Genomic DNA, 19517 nt, shown 5'->3' on the forward strand with positions numbered 1-19517 from the left:
ACTAAACAAAATATTTTTTTAATCTATTTCTGAACAATTTTGAAGGGGAACCTTATGCATATTGGGTAAATGTGAATAATACTACACTACAGGTACCTCATGAATGCAACACCATCCAATATGCATGGTAGAAGGGAAATTGACTTTTGATATTCTGCAATATGGTTTTTTGCTTGCTTTTTCATTGAGCAATGCAACAGTAGATAGTTATCAAAATATAAATTATTGAATTCAAAATGTTTAGGTAACAAAATATGTTTCTGACAAAATTCAAACAGGGGACCTTTCACGTGTGAGGCAAACATGAAACCACAACACTACAGAAACTACATGAAAAATCTGTGACTACCATCCAATAAAAATTATCTTTGACATACTGTATGGCATGCTGAAATAAACTTTTTATCTGATTGCATTTTTACTGAGCATTTCAACAAAAATTCCAGTGTTTTAAAATTCTAAAGCTAAAAGATTGTTTCTGCCCAGTTTCAAACTGGGGACCTTTCGCGTGTTACGCGAACGTGATAACCACTGCACTACAGAAACTGACTCTTGGGGTTCTCATCACTGTCAAGTCTGGAAGTACAATTGACACATGGTTTTCTTAGAAATATAATTTTTTTCTAAACTTATTTTCCTATTTTCTAATAATTTTGACGTTATTTTCCACTTTGCATTTCAAGAGGACACATTCAATTATTATCAATTCTGATCATTGTATTTACTAAACAAAATATTTTTTAATGTATTTCTGAACAATTTTGAAGGGGGACCTTATGCATATTGGGTAAATGTAAATAACCCCACACTACAGGTACCTCATGAATGCAACACCATCCAATATGCAAGGTAGAAGGGAAATTGACTTTTGATATTCTGCAATATGATTTTTTGCTTGCTTTTTCATTGAGCAATGCAACAGTAGATAGTTATCAAAATATAAATTATTGAATTCAAAATGTTCATGTAACAAAAGATGTTTCTGACAAAATTCAAACAGGGGACCTTTCACGTGTGAGGCAAACATGAAACCACTACACTACAGAAACTGCATGAAATCTTTGTGACCACCATCCAATAAAAATTATCTTTGACATACAGTATGGCATGCTGAAATAAACTTTTTATCTGATTGCATTTTTACTGAGCATTTCAACAAAAATGCCATTGTCTTAAAATTCTAAAACTAAAAGATTGTTTCTGCCCAGTTTCAAACTGGGGACCTTTTGCGTATCACGCGAACATGATAACCACTACACTACAGAAACTGACTCTTGGGGTTCTCATCACTGTCAAGTCTGGAAGTACAATTGACACATGGTTTTCTTAGAAATAAAAAAATTTTCTAAATTTATTTTCCTATTTTCTAATAATTTTGACACTATTTTCCACTTTGCATTTCAAGAGGACACATTCACTTATTATCAATTCTGATCATTGTATTTACTAAACAAAATATTTTTTTAATGTATTTCTGAACAATTTTGAAGGGGGACCTTATGCATATTCGGTAAATGTGAATAACCCTACACTACAGGTACCTCATGAATGCAACACCATCCAATATGCATGGTAGATGGAAAATTGACTTTTGATATTCTGCAATATGGTTTTTTGCTTGCTTTTTCATTGAGCAATGCAACAGTAGATAGTTATCAAAATATAAATTATTGAATTCAAAATGTTTAGGTAACAAAATATGCATCTGCCCTCTTTCGAACTGGGGACCTCTCACATGCGAGGCGAACGTCTTAACCACTACACTACAGAAACTACATGAAAACAGCATCACCCACCGACCAATAAAAAATGATCTATGACATACATTATGGCATTCTGAAATAAACTTTTTATTTGATTGCATTTTTATTTGGCATTTCCAACCAAAAATCCATTATTTTAAAATTCTAAAGATAACAGCTTATTTCTGCCCAGTTTCGAACTGTGGACATTTTCTATTTTCGGCGAATGTGATAACCACTACAATACAGAAACTGACATCTGAGGGTCTCATTACTATTGAGTTGGGAAGTACAATTGGCAAACGGTTTTCAAAGAATTTCTTTTTAAACTTATTTTTCTATTTTCTAATAATTTTGACGCTATTTTTCCACTTTGCATTTCAAGAGGACACATTCACTAATTAATAGTTCTGATCATTGTATTTAATAAAAATTAAACAATTTTAAATGTATTTCTGAACAATTTTGAAGGGGAACTTTATTCATTTTGGCTAAATGTGAATAATACTACACTACAGTTACCTCATGAATGCAACACCATCCAATATGCATGGTATAAGGGAAATTTACTTTTGATATTCTGCAATATGATTTTTTGCTTGCTTTTTCATTAAGCAATGCAACAGTAGACAGTTATCAAAATATAAATTATTGAATTCAAAATGTTTAGGTAACAAAATATGTTTCTGACCAAATTCGAACAGGGGACCTTTCACATGTGAGGCAAACATGAAATCACTACACTACAGATACTACATGAAAAAGTTGCGACCACCATCCAATAAAAAATTATCTTTGACATTCAGTATGGCATGCTGAAATAAACTTTTTATCTGATTGCATTTTTACTGAGCATTTCAACAAAAAATCCATTGTTTTAAAATTCTAAAAATAAAAGATTGTTTCAGCCCAGGTTCAAACTGGGGACCTTTCACTTGTTAGGCGAATGTGAAAACGACTACACTGCAGAAACTGACACATGGGTATCTCATCACTATCTAATCTGGAAGTTCAGTTAACACATTGTTTTCTTAGAAATATAAATCTTTCTAATTTATTTTCCTATTTTCTAATAATTTTGACGCTATTTTCCACTTTGCATTTCAAGGTAACATATTCACAAATTATCAATTCTGATCATTGTATTTACTAAACAAAATATTTTTTTAATCTATTTCTGAACAATTTTGAAGGGGAACCTTATGCATATTGGGTAAATGTGAATAATACTACACTACAGGTACCTCATGAATGCAACACCATCCAATATGCATGGTAGAAGGGAAATTGACTTTTGATATTCTGCAATATGGTTTTTTGCTTGCTTTTTCATTGAGCAATGCAACAGTAGATAGTTATCAAAATATAAATTATTGAATTCAAAATGTTTAGGTAACAAAATATGTTTCTGACAAAATTCAAACAGGGGACCTTTCACGTGTGAGGCAAACATGAAACCACAACACTACAGAAACTACATGAAAAATCTGTGACTACCATCCAATAAAAATTATCTTTGACATACTGTATGGCATGCTGAAATAAACTTTTTATCTGATTGCATTTTTACTGAGCATTTCAACAAAAATTCCAGTGTTTTAAAATTCTAAAGCTAAAAGATTGTTTCTGCCCAGTTTCAAACTGGGGACCTTTCGCGTGTTACGCGAACGTGATAACCACTGCACTACAGAAACTGACTCTTGGGGTTCTCATCACTGTCAAGTCTGGAAGTACAATTGACACATGGTTTTCTTAGAAATATAATTTTTTTCTAAACTTATTTTCCTATTTTCTAATAATTTTGACGTTATTTTCCACTTTGCATTTCAAGAGGACACATTCAATTATTATCAATTCTGATCATTGTATTTACTAAACAAAATATTTTTTAATGTATTTCTGAACAATTTTGAAGGGGGACCTTATGCATATTGGGTAAATGTAAATAACCCCACACTACAGGTACCTCATGAATGCAACACCATCCAATATGCAAGGTAGAAGGGAAATTGACTTTTGATATTCTGCAATATGATTTTTTGCTTGCTTTTTCATTGAGCAATGCAACAGTAGATAGTTATCAAAATATAAATTATTGAATTCAAAATGTTCATGTAACAAAAGATGTTTCTGACAAAATTCGAACAGGGGACCTTTCACGTGTGAGGCAAACATGAAACCACTACACTACAGAAACTACATGAAAAATCTGCGACCACCATCCAATAAAAATTATCTTTGACATACAGTATGGCATGCTGAAATAAACTTTTTATCTGATTGCATTTTTACTGAGCATTTCAACAAAAATGCCATTGTCTTAAAATTCTAAAACTGAAAGATTGTTTCTGCCCAGTTTCAAACTGGGGACCTTTCACGTGTTACGCGAACGTGATAACCACTACACTACAGAAACTGACTCTTGGGGTTCTTATCACTGTCAAGTCTGGAAGTACAATTGACACATGGTTTTCTTAGAAATAAAAAAAAATTCTAAACTTATTTTCCTATTTTCTAATAATTTTGACGCTATATTCCACTTTGCATTTCAAGAGGACACATTCACTTATTATCAATTCTGATCATTGTATTTACTAAACAAAATATTTTTTTAATGTATTTCTGAACAATTTTGAAGGGGGACCTTATGCATATTGGGTAAATGTGAATAACCCTACACTACAGGTACCTCATGAATGCAACACCATCCAATATGCAAGGTAGAAGGGAAATTGACTTTTGATATTCTGCAATATGATTTTTTGCTTGCTTTTTCATTGAGCAATGCAACAGTAGATAGTTATCAAAATATAAATGATTGAATTCAAAATGTTCATGTAACAAAAGATGTTTCTGACAAAATTCAAACAGGGGACCTTTCACGTGTGAGGCAAACATGAAACCACTACACTACAGAAACTGCATGAAATCTCTGTGACCACCATCCAATAAAAATTATCTTTGACATACAGTATGGCATGCTGAAATAAACTTTTTATCTGATTGCATTTTTACTGAGCATTTCAACAAAAATGCCATTGTCTTAAAATTCTAAAACTAAAAGATTGTTTCTGCCCAGTTTCAAACTGGGGACCTTTTGCGTATCACGCGAACATGATAACCACTACACTACAGAAACTGACTCTTGGGGTTCTCATCACTGTCAAGTCTGGAAGTACAATTGACACATGGTTTTCTTAGAAATAAAAAAATTTTCTAAATTTATTTTCCTATTTTCTAATAATTTTGACACTATTTTCCACTTTGCATTTCAAGAGGACACATTCACTTATTATCAATTCTGATCATTGTATTTACTAAACAAAATATTTTTTTAATGTATTTCTGAACAATTTTGAAGGGGGACCTTATGCATATTCGGTAAATGTGAATAACCCTACACTACAGGTACCTCATGAATGCAACACCATCCAATATGCATGGTAGATGGAAAATTGACTTTTGATATTCTGCAATATGGTTTTTTGCTTGCTTTTTCATTGAGCAATGCAACAGTAGATAGTTATCAAAATATAAATTATTGAATTCAAAATGTTTAGGTAACAAAATATGCATCTGCCCTCTTTCGAACTGGGGACCTCTCACATGCGAGGCGAACGTCTTAACCACTACACTACAGAAACTACATGAAAACAGCATCACCCACCGACCAATAAAAAATGATCTATGACATACATTATGGCATTCTGAAATAAACTTTTTATTTGATTGCATTTTTATTTGGCATTTCCAACCAAAAATCCATTATTTTAAAATTCTAAAGATAACAGCTTATTTCTGCCCAGTTTCGAACTGTGGACATTTTGTATTTTCGGCGAATGTGATAACCACTACAATACAGAAACTGACATCTGAGGGTCTCATTACTATTGAGTTGGGAAGTACAATTGGCAAACGGTTTTCAAAGAATTTCTTTTTAAACTTATTTTTCTATTTTCTAATAATTTTGACGCTATTTTTCCACTTTGCATTTCAAGAGGACACATTCACTAATTAATAGTTCTGATCATTGTATTTAATAAAAATTAAACAATTTTAAATGTATTTCTGAACAATTTTGAAGGGGAACTTTATTCATTTTGGCTAAATGTGAATAATACTACACTACAGTTACCTCATGAATGCAACACCATCCAATATGCATGGTATAAGGGAAATTTACTTTTGATATTCTGCAATATGATTTTTTGCTTGCTTTTTCATTAAGCAATGCAACAGTAGACAGTTATCAAAATATAAATTATTGAATTCAAAATGTTTAGGTAACAAAATATGTTTCTGACCAAATTCGAACAGGGGACCTTTCACATGTGAGGCAAACATGAAATCACTACACTACAGATACTACATGAAAAAGTTGCGACCACCATCCAATAAAAAATTATCTTTGACATTCAGTATGGCATGCTGAAATAAACTTTTTATCTGATTGCATTTTTACTGAGCATTTCAACAAAAAATCCATTGTTTTAAAATTCTAAAAATAAAAGATTGTTTCAGCCCAGGTTCAAACTGGGGACCTTTCACTTGTTAGGCGAATGTGAAAACGACTACACTGCAGAAACTGACACATGGGTATCTCATCACTATCTAATCTGGAAGTTCAGTTAACACATTGTTTTCTTAGAAATATAAATCTTTCTAATTTATTTTCCTATTTTCTAATAATTTTGACGCTATTTTCCACTTTGCATTTCAAGGTAACATATTCACAAATTATCAATTCTGATCATTGTATTTACTAAACAAAATATTTTTTTAATCTATTTCTGAACAATTTTGAAGGGGAACCTTATGCATATTGGGTAAATGTGAATAATACTACACTACAGGTACCTCATGAATGCAACACCATCCAATATGCATGGTAGAAGGGAAATTGACTTTTGATATTCTGCAATATGGTTTTTTGCTTGCTTTTTCATTGAGCAATGCAACAGTAGATAGTTATCAAAATATAAATTATTGAATTCAAAATGTTTAGGTAACAAAATATGTTTCTGACAAAATTCAAACAGGGGACCTTTCACGTGTGAGGCAAACATGAAACCACAACACTACAGAAACTACATGAAAAATCTGTGACTACCATCCAATAAAAATTATCTTTGACATACTGTATGGCATGCTGAAATAAACTTTTTATCTGATTGCATTTTTACTGAGCATTTCAACAAAAATTCCAGTGTTTTAAAATTCTAAAGCTAAAAGATTGTTTCTGCCCAGTTTCAAACTGGGGACCTTTCGCGTGTTACGCGAACGTGATAACCACTGCACTACAGAAACTGACTCTTGGGGTTCTCATCACTGTCAAGTCTGGAAGTACAATTGACACATGGTTTTCTTAGAAATATAATTTTTTTCTAAACTTATTTTCCTATTTTCTAATAATTTTGACGTTATTTTCCACTTTGCATTTCAAGAGGACACATTCAATTATTATCAATTCTGATCATTGTATTTACTAAACAAAATATTTTTTAATGTATTTCTGAACAATTTTGAAGGGGGACCTTATGCATATTGGGTAAATGTAAATAACCCCACACTACAGGTACCTCATGAATGCAACACCATCCAATATGCAAGGTAGAAGGGAAATTGACTTTTGATATTCTGCAATATGATTTTTTGCTTGCTTTTTCATTGAGCAATGCAACAGTAGATAGTTATCAAAATATAAATTATTGAATTCAAAATGTTCATGTAACAAAAGATGTTTCTGACAAAATTCGAACAGGGGACCTTTCACGTGTGAGGCAAACATGAAACCACTACACTACAGAAACTACATGAAAAATCTGCGACCACCATCCAATAAAAATTATCTTTGACATACAGTATGGCATGCTGAAATAAACTTTTTATCTGATTGCATTTTTACTGAGCATTTCAACAAAAATGCCATTGTCTTAAAATTCTAAAACTGAAAGATTGTTTCTGCCCAGTTTCAAACTGGGGACCTTTCACGTGTTACGCGAACGTGATAACCACTACACTACAGAAACTGACTCTTGGGGTTCTTATCACTGTCAAGTCTGGAAGTACAATTGACACATGGTTTTCTTAGAAATAAAAAAAAATTCTAAACTTATTTTCCTATTTTCTAATAATTTTGACGCTATATTCCACTTTGCATTTCAAGAGGACACATTCACTTATTATCAATTCTGATCATTGTATTTACTAAACAAAATATTTTTTTAATGTATTTCTGAACAATTTTGAAGGGGGACCTTATGCATATTGGGTAAATGTGAATAACCCTACACTACAGGTACCTCATGAATGCAACACCATCCAATATGCAAGGTAGAAGGGAAATTGACTTTTGATATTCTGCAATATGATTTTTTGCTTGCTTTTTCATTGAGCAATGCAACAGTAGATAGTTATCAAAATATAAATTATTGAATTCAAAATGTTCATGTAACAAAAGATGTTTCTGACAAAATTCAAACAGGGGACCTTTCACGTGTGAGGCAAACATGAAACCACTACACTACAGAAACTGCATGAAATCTCTGTGACCACCATCCAATAAAAATTATCTTTGACATACAGTATGGCATGCTGAAATAAACTTTTTATCTGATTGCATTTTTACTGAGCATTTCAACAAAAATGCCATTGTCTTAAAATTCTAAAACTAAAAGATTGTTTCTGCCCAGTTTCAAACTGGGGACCTTTTGCGTATCACGCGAACATGATAACCACTACACTACAGAAACTGACTCTTGGGGTTCTCATCACTGTCAAGTCTGGAAGTACAATTGACACATGGTTTTCTTAGAAATAAAAAATTTTTCTAAATTTATTTTCCTATTTTCTAATAATTTTGACACTATTTTCCACTTTGCATTTCAAGAGGACACATTCACTTATTATCAATTCTGATCATTGTATTTACTAAACAAAATATTTTTTTAATGTATTTCTGAACAATTTTGAAGGGGGACCTTATGCATATTCGGTAAATGTGAATAACCCTACACTACAGGTACCTCATGAATGCAACACCATCCAATATGCATGGTAGATGGAAAATTGACTTTTGATATTCTGCAATATGGTTTTTTGCTTGCTTTTTCATTGAGCAATGCAACAGTAGATAGTTATCAAAATATAAATTATTGAATTCAAAATGTTTAGGTAACAAAATATGCATCTGCCCTCTTTCGAACTGGGGACCTCTCGCATGCGAGGCGAACGTCTTAACCACTACACTACAGAAACTACATGAAAACAGCATCACCCACCGACCAATAAAAAATGATCTATGACATACATTATGGCATTCTGAAATAAACTTTTTATTTGATTGCATTTTTATTTGGCATTTCCAACCAAAAATCCATTATTTTAAAATTCTAAAGATAACAGCTTATTTCTGCCCAGTTTCGAACTGTGGACATTTTGTATTTTCGGCGAATGTGATAACCACTACAATACAGAAACTGACATCTGAGGGTCTCATTACTATTGAGTTGGGAAGTACAATTGGCAAACGGTTTTCAAAGAATTTCTTTTTAAACTTATTTTTCTATTTTCTAATAATTTTGACGCTATTTTTCCACTTTGCATTTCAAGAGGACACATTCACTAATTAATAGTTCTGATCATTGTATTTAATAAAAATTAAACAATTTTAAATGTATTTCTGAACAATTTTGAAGGGGAACTTTATTCATTTTGGCTAAATGTGAATAATACTACACTACAGTTACCTCATGAATGCAACACCATCCAATATGCATGGTATAAGGGAAATTTACTTTTGATATTCTGCAATATGATTTTTTGCTTGCTTTTTCATTAAGCAATGCAACAGTAGACAGTTATCAAAATATAAATTATTGAATTCAAAATGTTTAGGTAACAAAATATGTTTCTGACCAAATTCGAACAGGGGACCTTTCACATGTGAGGCAAACATGAAATCACTACATTACAGATACTACATGAAAAAGTTGCGACCACCATCCAATAAAAAATTATCTTTGACATTCAGTATGGCATGCTGAAATAAACTTTTTATCTGATTGCATTTTTACTGAGCATTTCAACAAAAAATCCATTGTTTTAAAATTCTAAAAATAAAAGATTGTTTCAGCCCAGGTTCAAACTGGGGACCTTTCACTTGTTAGGCGAATGTGAAAACGACTACACTGCAGAAACTGACACATGGGTATCTCATCACTATCTAATCTGGAAGTTCAGTTAACACATTGTTTTCTTAGAAATATAAATCTTTCTAATTTATTTTCCTATTTTCTAATAATTTTGACGCTATTTTTCACTTTGCATTTCAAGGTAACATATTCACAAATTATCAATTCTGAGCATTGTATTTACTAAACAAAATATTTTTTTAATCTATTTCTGAACAATTTTGAAGGGGAACCTTATGCATATTGGGTAAATGTGAATAATACTACACTACAGGTACCTCATGAATGCAACACCATCCAATATGCATGGTAGAAGGGAAATTGACTTTTGATATTCTGCAATATGGTTTTTTGCTTGCTTTTTCATTGAGCAATGCAACAGTAGATAGTTATCAAAATATAAATTATTGAATTCAAAATGTTTAGGTAACAAAATATGTTTCTGACAAAATTCAAACAGGGGACCTTTCACGTGTGAGGCAAACATGAAACCACAACACTACAGAAACTACATGAAAAATCTGTGACTACCATCCAATAAAAATTATCTTTGACATACTGTATGGCATGCTGAAATAAACTTTTTATCTGATTGCATTTTTACTGAGCATTTCAACAAAAATTCCAGTGTTTTAAAATTCTAAAGCTAAAAGATTGTTTCTGCCCAGTTTCAAACTGGGGACCTTTCGCGTGTTACGCGAACGTGATAACCACTGCACTACAGAAACTGACTCTTGGGGTTCTCATCACTGTCAAGTCTGGAAGTACAATTGACACATGGTTTTCTTAGAAATATAATTTTTTTCTAAACTTATTTTCCTATTTTCTAATAATTTTGACGTTATTTTCCACTTTGCATTTCAAGAGGACACATTCAATTATTATCAATTCTGATCATTGTATTTACTAAACAAAATATTTTTTAATGTATTTCTGAACAATTTTGAAGGGGGACCTTATGCATATTGGGTAAATGTAAATAACCCCACACTACAGGTACCTCATGAATGCAACACCATCCAATATGCAAGGTAGAAGGGAAATTGACTTTTGATATTCTGCAATATGATTTTTTGCTTGCTTTTTCATTGAGCAATGCAACAGTAGATAGTTATCAAAATATAAATTATTGAATTCAAAATGTTCATGTAACAAAAGATGTTTCTGACAAAATTCGAACAGGGGACCTTTCACGTGTGAGGCAAACATGAAACCACTACACTACAGAAACTACATGAAAAAACTGCGACCACCATCCAATAAAAATTATCTTTGACATACAGTATGGCATGCTGAAATAAACTTTTTATCTGATTGCATTTTTACTGAGCATTTCAACAAAAATGCCATTGTCTTAAAATTCTAAAACTGAAAGATTGTTTCTGCCCAGTTTCAAACTGGGGACCTTTCACGTGTTACGCGAACGTGATAACCACTACACTACAGAAACTGACTCTTGGGGTTCTTATCACTGTCAAGTCTGGAAGTACAATTGACACATGGTTTTCTTAGAAATAAAAAAAATTTCTAAACTTATTTTCCTATTTTCTAATAATTTTGACGCTATATTCCACTTTGCATTTCAAGAGGACACATTCACTTATTATCAATTCTGATCATTGTATTTACTAAACAAAATATTTTTTTAATGTATTTCTGAACAATTTTGAAGGGGGACCTTATGCATATTGGGTAAATGTGAATAACCCTACACTACAGGTACCTCATGAATGCAACACCATCCAATATGCATGGTAGATGGAAAATTGACTTTTGATATTCTGCATATGGTTTTTTGCTTGCTTTTTCATTGAGCAATGCAACAGTAGATAGTTATCAAAATATAAATTATTGAATTCAAAATGTTTAGGTAACTAAATATGCATCGGCCTTCTTTCGAACTGGGGACCTCTCGCGTGCGAGGCGAACGTCATAACCACTACACTACAAAAACTACATGAAAACAATATCACCCACCGACCAATAAAAATGATCTTTGACGGGGGTGTGGCCTGACTGCTGTGGAGGATAGCTGTGCCTCTCTCCAGCTCCTGCAAGCACAGCTATAATAGCACTTATAATATACCCACAACCCTTTCCTGACTCTCCCAGGCACCCCTAACTGCCCTTAGCTACCCTGCTGCAGACATCTGGGGGGACCCGCGGAATCGTGGAGCACTTTTCAGCGCTCCTGCGGGTTGCGGCCTTCCCCCAGATTGAAGCCGGGACCTCGAGTTGGAGGGCGGTCCGGACCAGCCGTTGGAGTCCCGTCGCGGCTGCCCTGCGTAGATCCACTGTGCCCTCCCTAGTGATCGGAGACGAGGGCCCCGCCGTACGGGTGAGTCTGCCCCGTGCACGGAGCTTCCCGCCGGCCGCGGCGCCCGCCGTCCTCCGTCCCCGCTCAGGCTGTTGAACGCACCTTGCCCCCGCCTGCCTCTCTCATCCTCCGGGTGCCCTGGGTTGCGGAGAGCGGAGCGGCCGGTCGCCTGGGGAGCGCTGCCTGGGGCTCAGTTCCTCTTACCTGGCCTGCAGACAGGGGCCTATACACACCCCAGAGCCGCCGCACACTTCCACTTCCGGGGACGTAGGAGGGAGCCGCACACCGTTACCTGGCCCTCTGGTGCTCTGCCTCTTGGGGGATCTGTGGAAGGCACATCCTCTGGCGCTGCTGTCTCCTGCAGGCACCTGGGACCGCTGGGGCCACCTGGGATTGGTGGGGTCGGGAGGAGCCCGGAGGCAGTCTTGGAGGGGACCCCCAGCCGGCACCGGGACCCGGGGACGCACATCGCGACCCGCAGCGGAAGGTCAACGAGCTGCAGAAAGGAGACATCGGGGGCACCCCCTCACCACCTTACGCTGTGAACCGGCCTCTGCCCTTCCCCGTCAGTGCTGGTCCCTGCCCTTGCACGTCAAGCTACTGTGGGACGGCAGGGCTGTCACTAGCCCCAGACACCGCTAGTTGATTGCTGACCGCTCCATCCGGCTGAGCCCGGATCACGGTGACGCCGGCCCCTGCCCTAACAGTACCATTGCCTGACTCTTACTCCTCTACCCGCGGCTTCGGTGGTACCCCGGACCAGGGGACCCCCTCTGCTTCTGACACGGAGTCCTCACCGCCGACATTCCCGCAACATAAGCCTCCGGCACCATGACCACCTGACAACGAGGATAGTGGTCTCCCCCTGGGTGTTTTTTTTTTTCCCCTCTCTTTCTCTTCTCTCTTTTTGACTCCCTACCTCCCCTTCCGGAACATATTTCATAGTATTATACCTTACATTGGTTCGGCCCATATGCAGAAATCTTCGTCCAAGACTCCTAAACAGGGGAGTGCTGATATCTCTCAACACTTTACCAGAGGCACCAAGAATACCCAGCATAGGGGTCTCCCCTCCCCTCTTCAAGATTCTATGGATAACTCCTCCACCCCGCCCTCTGCTCCGTCTACTAAGGATGATATCTTAGCTCTCCGCTCCCTCATTTTGGACTTTAAGGATTCCCTGGAGACCAAACTGGACAAGGCGGTGGCCTCCATTAAGACGGACATCTCCTCCCTTGCATCCAGGGCCTCGAAAATGGAATCCCGTCAGGACCATTTCCAGAAAGCTCTAAACGACACGGGTCGTGACTTGGACCACATTGTCTCAGAACTGTCAGAACTCCGCACTAAAAACGAGGATCTGGAGAACCGCGAACGCAGATCCAACCTGCGCATTCGCAATATCCCGGAATCCGTCAGCACGGACAACCTCGAACCCTATCTTCACGACCTCTTCTCCTTCCTGATCCCGGACCTGGGGGCAGCACAGTTTCCTCTAGAGAGGGCTCACCGTGCCCTACGTCCTAAGCCTAGGGATGGTGAACCTCCTCGCGATGTGGTCCTCCGATTTCTCAAGTTTAAGGATAAAGAAAGGGTCCTCAACATCACCCGTGGAAAGCCTCATGTACTCTACAATTCTTCTAAACTACAGTTCTTCCAGGATCTGGCCCCTCTAACCATGGTTAAACGGAGAGAGCTCCGTGATTTAACAAAGGCACTACGGGATAGGAACATCCGATACCGCTGGGGCTTCCCCTTTAAGCTAATCGTCGACCTTCAGGGAAAGACGGTCATCATCAGAGATCCACGTGAGGGCAGAGACCTGCTCTCGCATATAGAGGAGGCTGGACCCCCGTTGGAGCAGACCACTCAACTTAAAATTTGACGAGGCGCTAGGGCGGATGTCCTCCGACGAGCCCCCTTTCTCCTGTATGCCAAGGACTACCCCAGCCCTGGCATAGTCTGCACCATTATGCATACTACCCCCATAGGACGTCTGTATAACTTGTTATTGCCTGTTTATTGTCGGGGGATCACCCCTTGTTATACGTTTATATGACTGTACGGAACTCAATGTTATGTTCACGTAATGCATATGTTCACCCCTCCCCCCAAATCCCCCCCCCCTCCTTTTTTCCCTTTTCCCCCCCCCCCTCTCTTTCTCCTCTCTCTCTTCCCTTCCCTGTTACATTCCCCCCCCCCTAACCCCACGATGCCATTTGTCCTTATTCTAGAATTATCTCAAGATCACCCTCTGTAGCAATGTATTCTCACTGAACTCCACATGTTTACAGTAGCCTGGTAGGCCGAACTGCGGTGTATAGCAATCACCCCTAGCCTGTCCTACTACTCCCAACCATGGTTAGACTCTATAGTTCCCCTATGCTACATTATGCCTCCCATTGTTAGTTTATCCCCAGTTTAGGGACTCAGTGTTGCTCTTGGAGGCTCACGTTAATAATGACGGCACCTTGCACTACTAGGTCTCTTCTCCCCTGCTGTCCTAATGTTTACCAGTTTCATCTGTTTTGTTTGGTGGCGTGGTCCACGGGCACGGGGGTCTCACATTCTTAGCCAGCTCCTCCGCTGGCTTTCTTATAGATCTCACAAGCTGTACTGAGGGCCCCCCCGTGTCGGTCGCCCTCGCAGGTTCTCACCAATGTGTATCTTTGTATTTTGTAAAAGTTTCTAGAATCTCCAGACGATACGTACTCAACGTACTCTCTAGCGATGATTATTTTCCCCCTTCCCCCCCCCTTTTTTTCTTTTCTTTCTTTTTCTTTTTCTCTCTCCTTTCTCTTTTTCTTTCTCATCTCTCTCTCCCTCTTTCTTCCTCTTCCCCCCTCCCTTGTCTCTCTCTCTCTAACCCCCCTCACCCAGGGGACACCGTTCCACCTATTGTCTCCTACACACCCGTTTCGCTCGACGCCTTACCCCATTTCTCCTAAGGCTAAGTCTACTCTCTGTTCTCCTCCCTACATGTGATATTTTTCTGCTCAAATAGACCACCACCACCCCCTGATTTTTTTTTTTTTTTTTGCTCCCCTCTGGCGACACGGAACTCTGGTTCCCTCGCCTCTCTGGACCACTAAGTCCAAACTACAGGAATACCAATCTCCTTAGCATTGAGTAACCTGCTCTTTCTCTATCTCCTACCTACCTCTAAAAAATACATATATATATTTCTCATTTATTTATTTTTTTTCTCTCCTATTTTTCTATCTTCTTCCTCTCTTCTCACTCTCTTTCTCTCCCTTTTTTCCAGACTTTTCCTCCGGAGCGAGTCGACCCCCTTCCACTGATCTCCCCACTTAATTACTTCATCCATACTTCCCCTGCTCTCGACACCATGCCCTTCACCATCGCCTCTATGAATGTCCGGGGCCTCAACACACCCTATAAACGATCCCACTTGTTTCGTACAATTTGCACCCTCCACGCAGACATAGTTCTACTTCAAGAAACACACTTTAAGCGAAATGGCCACCCCACTCTATCTTCCAGGCGATTTTCCACTGTGTTGTACTCCTCAAGTGAATCTAAGCACAACGGAGTCGCTATCCTGATTAGCAATAAACTCCCCTTCACACAAAGCTCGGTTCACATCGACACAGAGGGGAGGTATATCATTCTGGTTGGCAGGTTGGGGCACCTGGACGTAACTATAGCCAACCTATACGCACCCAACACGGGCCAACAAAGGTTTTTTAGATCCTTCTTCAAAGCTCTCCAGAAACATAGAGCGGGTTATGTATTCCTTGGAGGGGACTTCAATGCAGTTCCAGACCCTCTACTGGATAAATCCGCTCCCCAGAGCCACCCTCGCACCAGCCATATATCCGATACCTTCTCTAAACTTATTAAAGAAGCATCTCTTTTCGATACTTGGCGTGCACTCAACCCATCCTCCAAGGACTATACTTTTTTTTCCTGCCCCCACCAGTCCTATTCTAGACTTGACTATCTCTTCTGCAGCCCCCCAGCCTCTAACCACATTCTGTCCTCTTCAATTATCCCCAATGTCTGGTCGGACCACTCCTTCATCGCGTCCGCATTTGATCTGTTGGATACTCCAACTTCCCGCCCATCTTGGCGCCTGAACGAGACCCTTCTAAAAATTCCCTCCTTCAAATCCAAGATGGATGGTCTGCTCACTGAATATTTTTCTCTTAACAATCCCGAATCAGGATGTTCCCCACTAGTCTGGGAAGCCCACAAAGCGGTCCTCAGGGGCCATGTAATTAGCTACGCATCTCATCGCAATAGGGAACACAAAGCAATGTTCAAGAATCTCACTGACCAGGTCCAACATCTAGACGCTCTCCATAAACGTAATCCCACGGACTCGAACTACAAACAGCTTATGGCAGCTAGGGCAGCTCTCAACGCACTAATCACAGAAAAGATAGATAATTCCCTACGCTGGCTGAATCAGAGATTCTATGAGAAAAGCAACAAGGCAGATGCCCTCTTGGCAAATAGATTAAAAGCACGAAAAGCCCTTTCAGCTATAGTCTCACTTAAGGACTCTAACGGTAACACACACTATAAACCCTCAGACATCAATTCTATCTTTAAGGAATACTACACCCGCTTATATAACTCCCCAAGCAATCCGTCATCCCTACCTGATCCAAACTTACGTATCTCCGACTTCCTGACCTCATGCTCTCTTCCACAGCTGGACGCTCCCACAGCCACTGCATTATGTAAGCTTATATCAGACGAGGAAGTATCGGCTGCTCTTAAACTTCAGAAACCCTCTAAGGCTCCGGGCCCGGACGGCCTACCCTTCGCGTACTATAAAACATTCGAGGGTACTATAGTTCCTCACTTGACGTCTACTTTTAACAAAATCCTTAATGGGGATCTCTTCCACAGCGAAACCACCAGAGCATTAATCACGGTTATTCCCAAACCTGGTAAGGATCAACAGCAGGTCTCTAATTACCGCCCTATATCCCTTCTCAACAGTGACTTGAAACTTTTTGCAAAAATTCTTGCCTTTCACCTGAATCCTCTTCTACCGTCTCTTATTCACCCCGACCAAGTCGGATTTGTCCCTACACGTCAAGCCCTAGATAATACCAGACGTACCATCAATCTGATTCATCACGCCAACTCAGTCAAGCTCCCCTCTCTTTTACTGGCAGTGGACGCGGAAAAGGCCTTCGATAGGGTGTCGTGGGCCTTTCTCGAACAAACGCTTTGCAGCTTTGGTATCCGCGGGGAGTTTCTCCAAGCAATCTCGGCACTCTATCACAACCCCTCCACTTCTGTTCTAACAAATGGAATTCTTTCGGACTCCTTTGCCATCACCAATGGTATGCGACAGGGATGCCCCCTGTCGCCTCTCATCTTCGCTCTGATAATTGAACCTCTCGCCTGCCGCATCCGTCTTAACCCGGATATTACAGGCATTTCAATCAAAGACTCACACTACAAACTCTCCCTTTTTGCAGATGACGTCCTCCTCACCCTCACTAGCCCATTAATCTCCCTACCCAATCTTTTCAAAGAGCTAACTCTCTACGGTCACCTCTCTGGATATAGGGTGAATAACGACAAATCAGAGGCTCTCCCGCTTCACATCCCTCTCAAGGCACTGAATCATCTGAAATCTAACTTTCCTTTTGCATGGCGTCACACCTCCATTAAATATCTGGGGGTTCACATCACCAAATCTTACCACTCGCTTTACGATGCTAACTTTCCTCCCTTATTTAAGGAAATATCTCAAGACATCTTAGGATGGAAAAAACATTTTATTTCCTGGATCGGCAGGATTAACGCCATTAAGATGAACGTTATCCCCAAGATACTATACCTCTTTCAAACTCTCCCTGTCCCGGTCCCTCTTCGGATCCTATCCTCCCTCCAGACCCAATATGGTAGATTCATATGGAATGACAAGAAGCCGCGATTGCGTGGGGAGACCCTCCAGCGGAGCTCTTCGTGTGGCGGCCTAGGCCTCCCCTCGCTGTCAAGATACTACTACGCCACGGTACTTAGCCAACTCGTCGCCTGGCATTCACCACGGCACACTAGGAGATGGGTTGACCTGGAGAGTGACCTGGCTCAGGTCGAATCGGTTGCTCATCTACCTTGGCTCCCCCGCCCGCACAGATCTAAAACCATTCCGTCAATCCCAACAATATCCCTAACTTTATCGGTGTGGGACTCGCTAAAATCAAAATTTTCACTCCACACAATTCCCTCTCCCCTTACCCCCATCTGGAATAACCCCTCCTTCTCACCGGGCCGATCCCGTCAATTTGCTTCCAACTGGACCAAAGCAGGCGTCCACCGCTTTCATCATGTACTTCACAACAATGTACTGCACTCATTCGCAGACCTCCAAACAAAACACTCCCTCCCGCCTTCGTATTTTTACCAATACCTTCAAATTCGAAACTTCGTCTCCTCCTCAACTAGGACTTCGCCAATCCAAAATATCCCGACTCCGATGGAGCGCCTATGCATGTACCGACCCACCGACCGAGGCACTATTTCTAATCTATATCACTCCATTTTGTCTCCAATTGCGCCCCCCCGCATAACTCATGAGCTTGCCTGGGAAACAGACCTGGGGTATCCCCTGGAAGAAGACGTGTGGGAATCTGTCCGACTGAATATCTCTAAATGTTCTATCAGCGTATCCATCAAGGAAAACTCCTATAAAGTTTACACGAGATGGTATATGGTTCCCAAACGCTTACACCAAATATATCCGAACACTTCTAACCTCTGTTGGCGTCAATGTGGCCAAGAGGGTTCGTATTATCATATCTGGTGGAGCTGCCCGAAGATAGCCTCTTATTGGACAATGGTCCGTAACCTTATCCAGTCGCTTATTCCGGACTGCCCCCCCCTGTCCCCTGAGACGCTGCTCCTGTGTGCCCCAGCCTGCCAACTATCCAAGTCGGAAAATAAACTGGCTACGCATATAGCCTGTGCAGCTAAACTCCAGATTGCTAAATCATGGAAACTTCCTATCCCTCCAACCCGTTCTGAACTTATGAACCGAGTTTGGTTTGTGGCAAAGATGGAATATCTTTCTTCCTTGATGAACAACACAGTGGACAAATTTCACAGCGTTTGGGCACCCTGGTACACTAAATTTCAAGTAGCTCTCCCGGGCCTCTCCTAATCCAATTTACCCTTTTTCCCCACACTACCTCTCTCCCGACTCGCTCCCCCCCCCCCCCTCGACCGAGACATGTTTCTCCTTTTCACACTCTTTTTCTTCTTTTCCTTTCTCCTTCT

The 19517-nt window shown here is 39.4% G+C and overlaps 7 non-coding genes across 7 annotated transcripts; all 7 read right to left on the reverse strand.

Annotated features, from left to right (window-relative positions):
• Positions 1–473: 473 nt before the first annotated feature.
• Positions 474–546, reverse strand: TRNAV-AAC (transfer RNA valine (anticodon AAC)). The gene has a single exon. It is a non-coding gene; the product is annotated as a tRNA-Val (tRNA).
• A 2817-nt stretch (positions 547–3363) lies between these two features.
• Positions 3364–3436, reverse strand: TRNAV-AAC (transfer RNA valine (anticodon AAC)). The gene has a single exon. It is a non-coding gene; the product is annotated as a tRNA-Val (tRNA).
• A 649-nt stretch (positions 3437–4085) lies between these two features.
• On the reverse strand, positions 4086–4158 carry TRNAV-AAC (transfer RNA valine (anticodon AAC)). Its single transcript has one exon. It is a non-coding gene; the product is annotated as a tRNA-Val (tRNA).
• Positions 4159–6976: 2818 nt separating this feature from the next.
• Positions 6977–7049, reverse strand: TRNAV-AAC (transfer RNA valine (anticodon AAC)). The gene has a single exon. It is a non-coding gene; the product is annotated as a tRNA-Val (tRNA).
• A 649-nt stretch (positions 7050–7698) lies between these two features.
• On the reverse strand, positions 7699–7771 carry TRNAV-AAC (transfer RNA valine (anticodon AAC)). The gene has a single exon. It is a non-coding gene; the product is annotated as a tRNA-Val (tRNA).
• Positions 7772–10589: 2818 nt separating this feature from the next.
• Positions 10590–10662, reverse strand: TRNAV-AAC (transfer RNA valine (anticodon AAC)). The gene has a single exon. It is a non-coding gene; the product is annotated as a tRNA-Val (tRNA).
• Positions 10663–11311: 649 nt separating this feature from the next.
• TRNAV-AAC (transfer RNA valine (anticodon AAC)) lies at positions 11312–11384 on the reverse strand. The gene has a single exon. It is a non-coding gene; the product is annotated as a tRNA-Val (tRNA).
• Positions 11385–19517: the final 8133 nt, after the last annotated feature.

Source organism: Pseudophryne corroboree, chromosome 4 (assembly GCF_028390025.1).
Source record: "Pseudophryne corroboree isolate aPseCor3 chromosome 4, aPseCor3.hap2, whole genome shotgun sequence".
NCBI lineage: Eukaryota > Metazoa > Chordata > Amphibia > Anura > Myobatrachidae > Pseudophryne > Pseudophryne corroboree.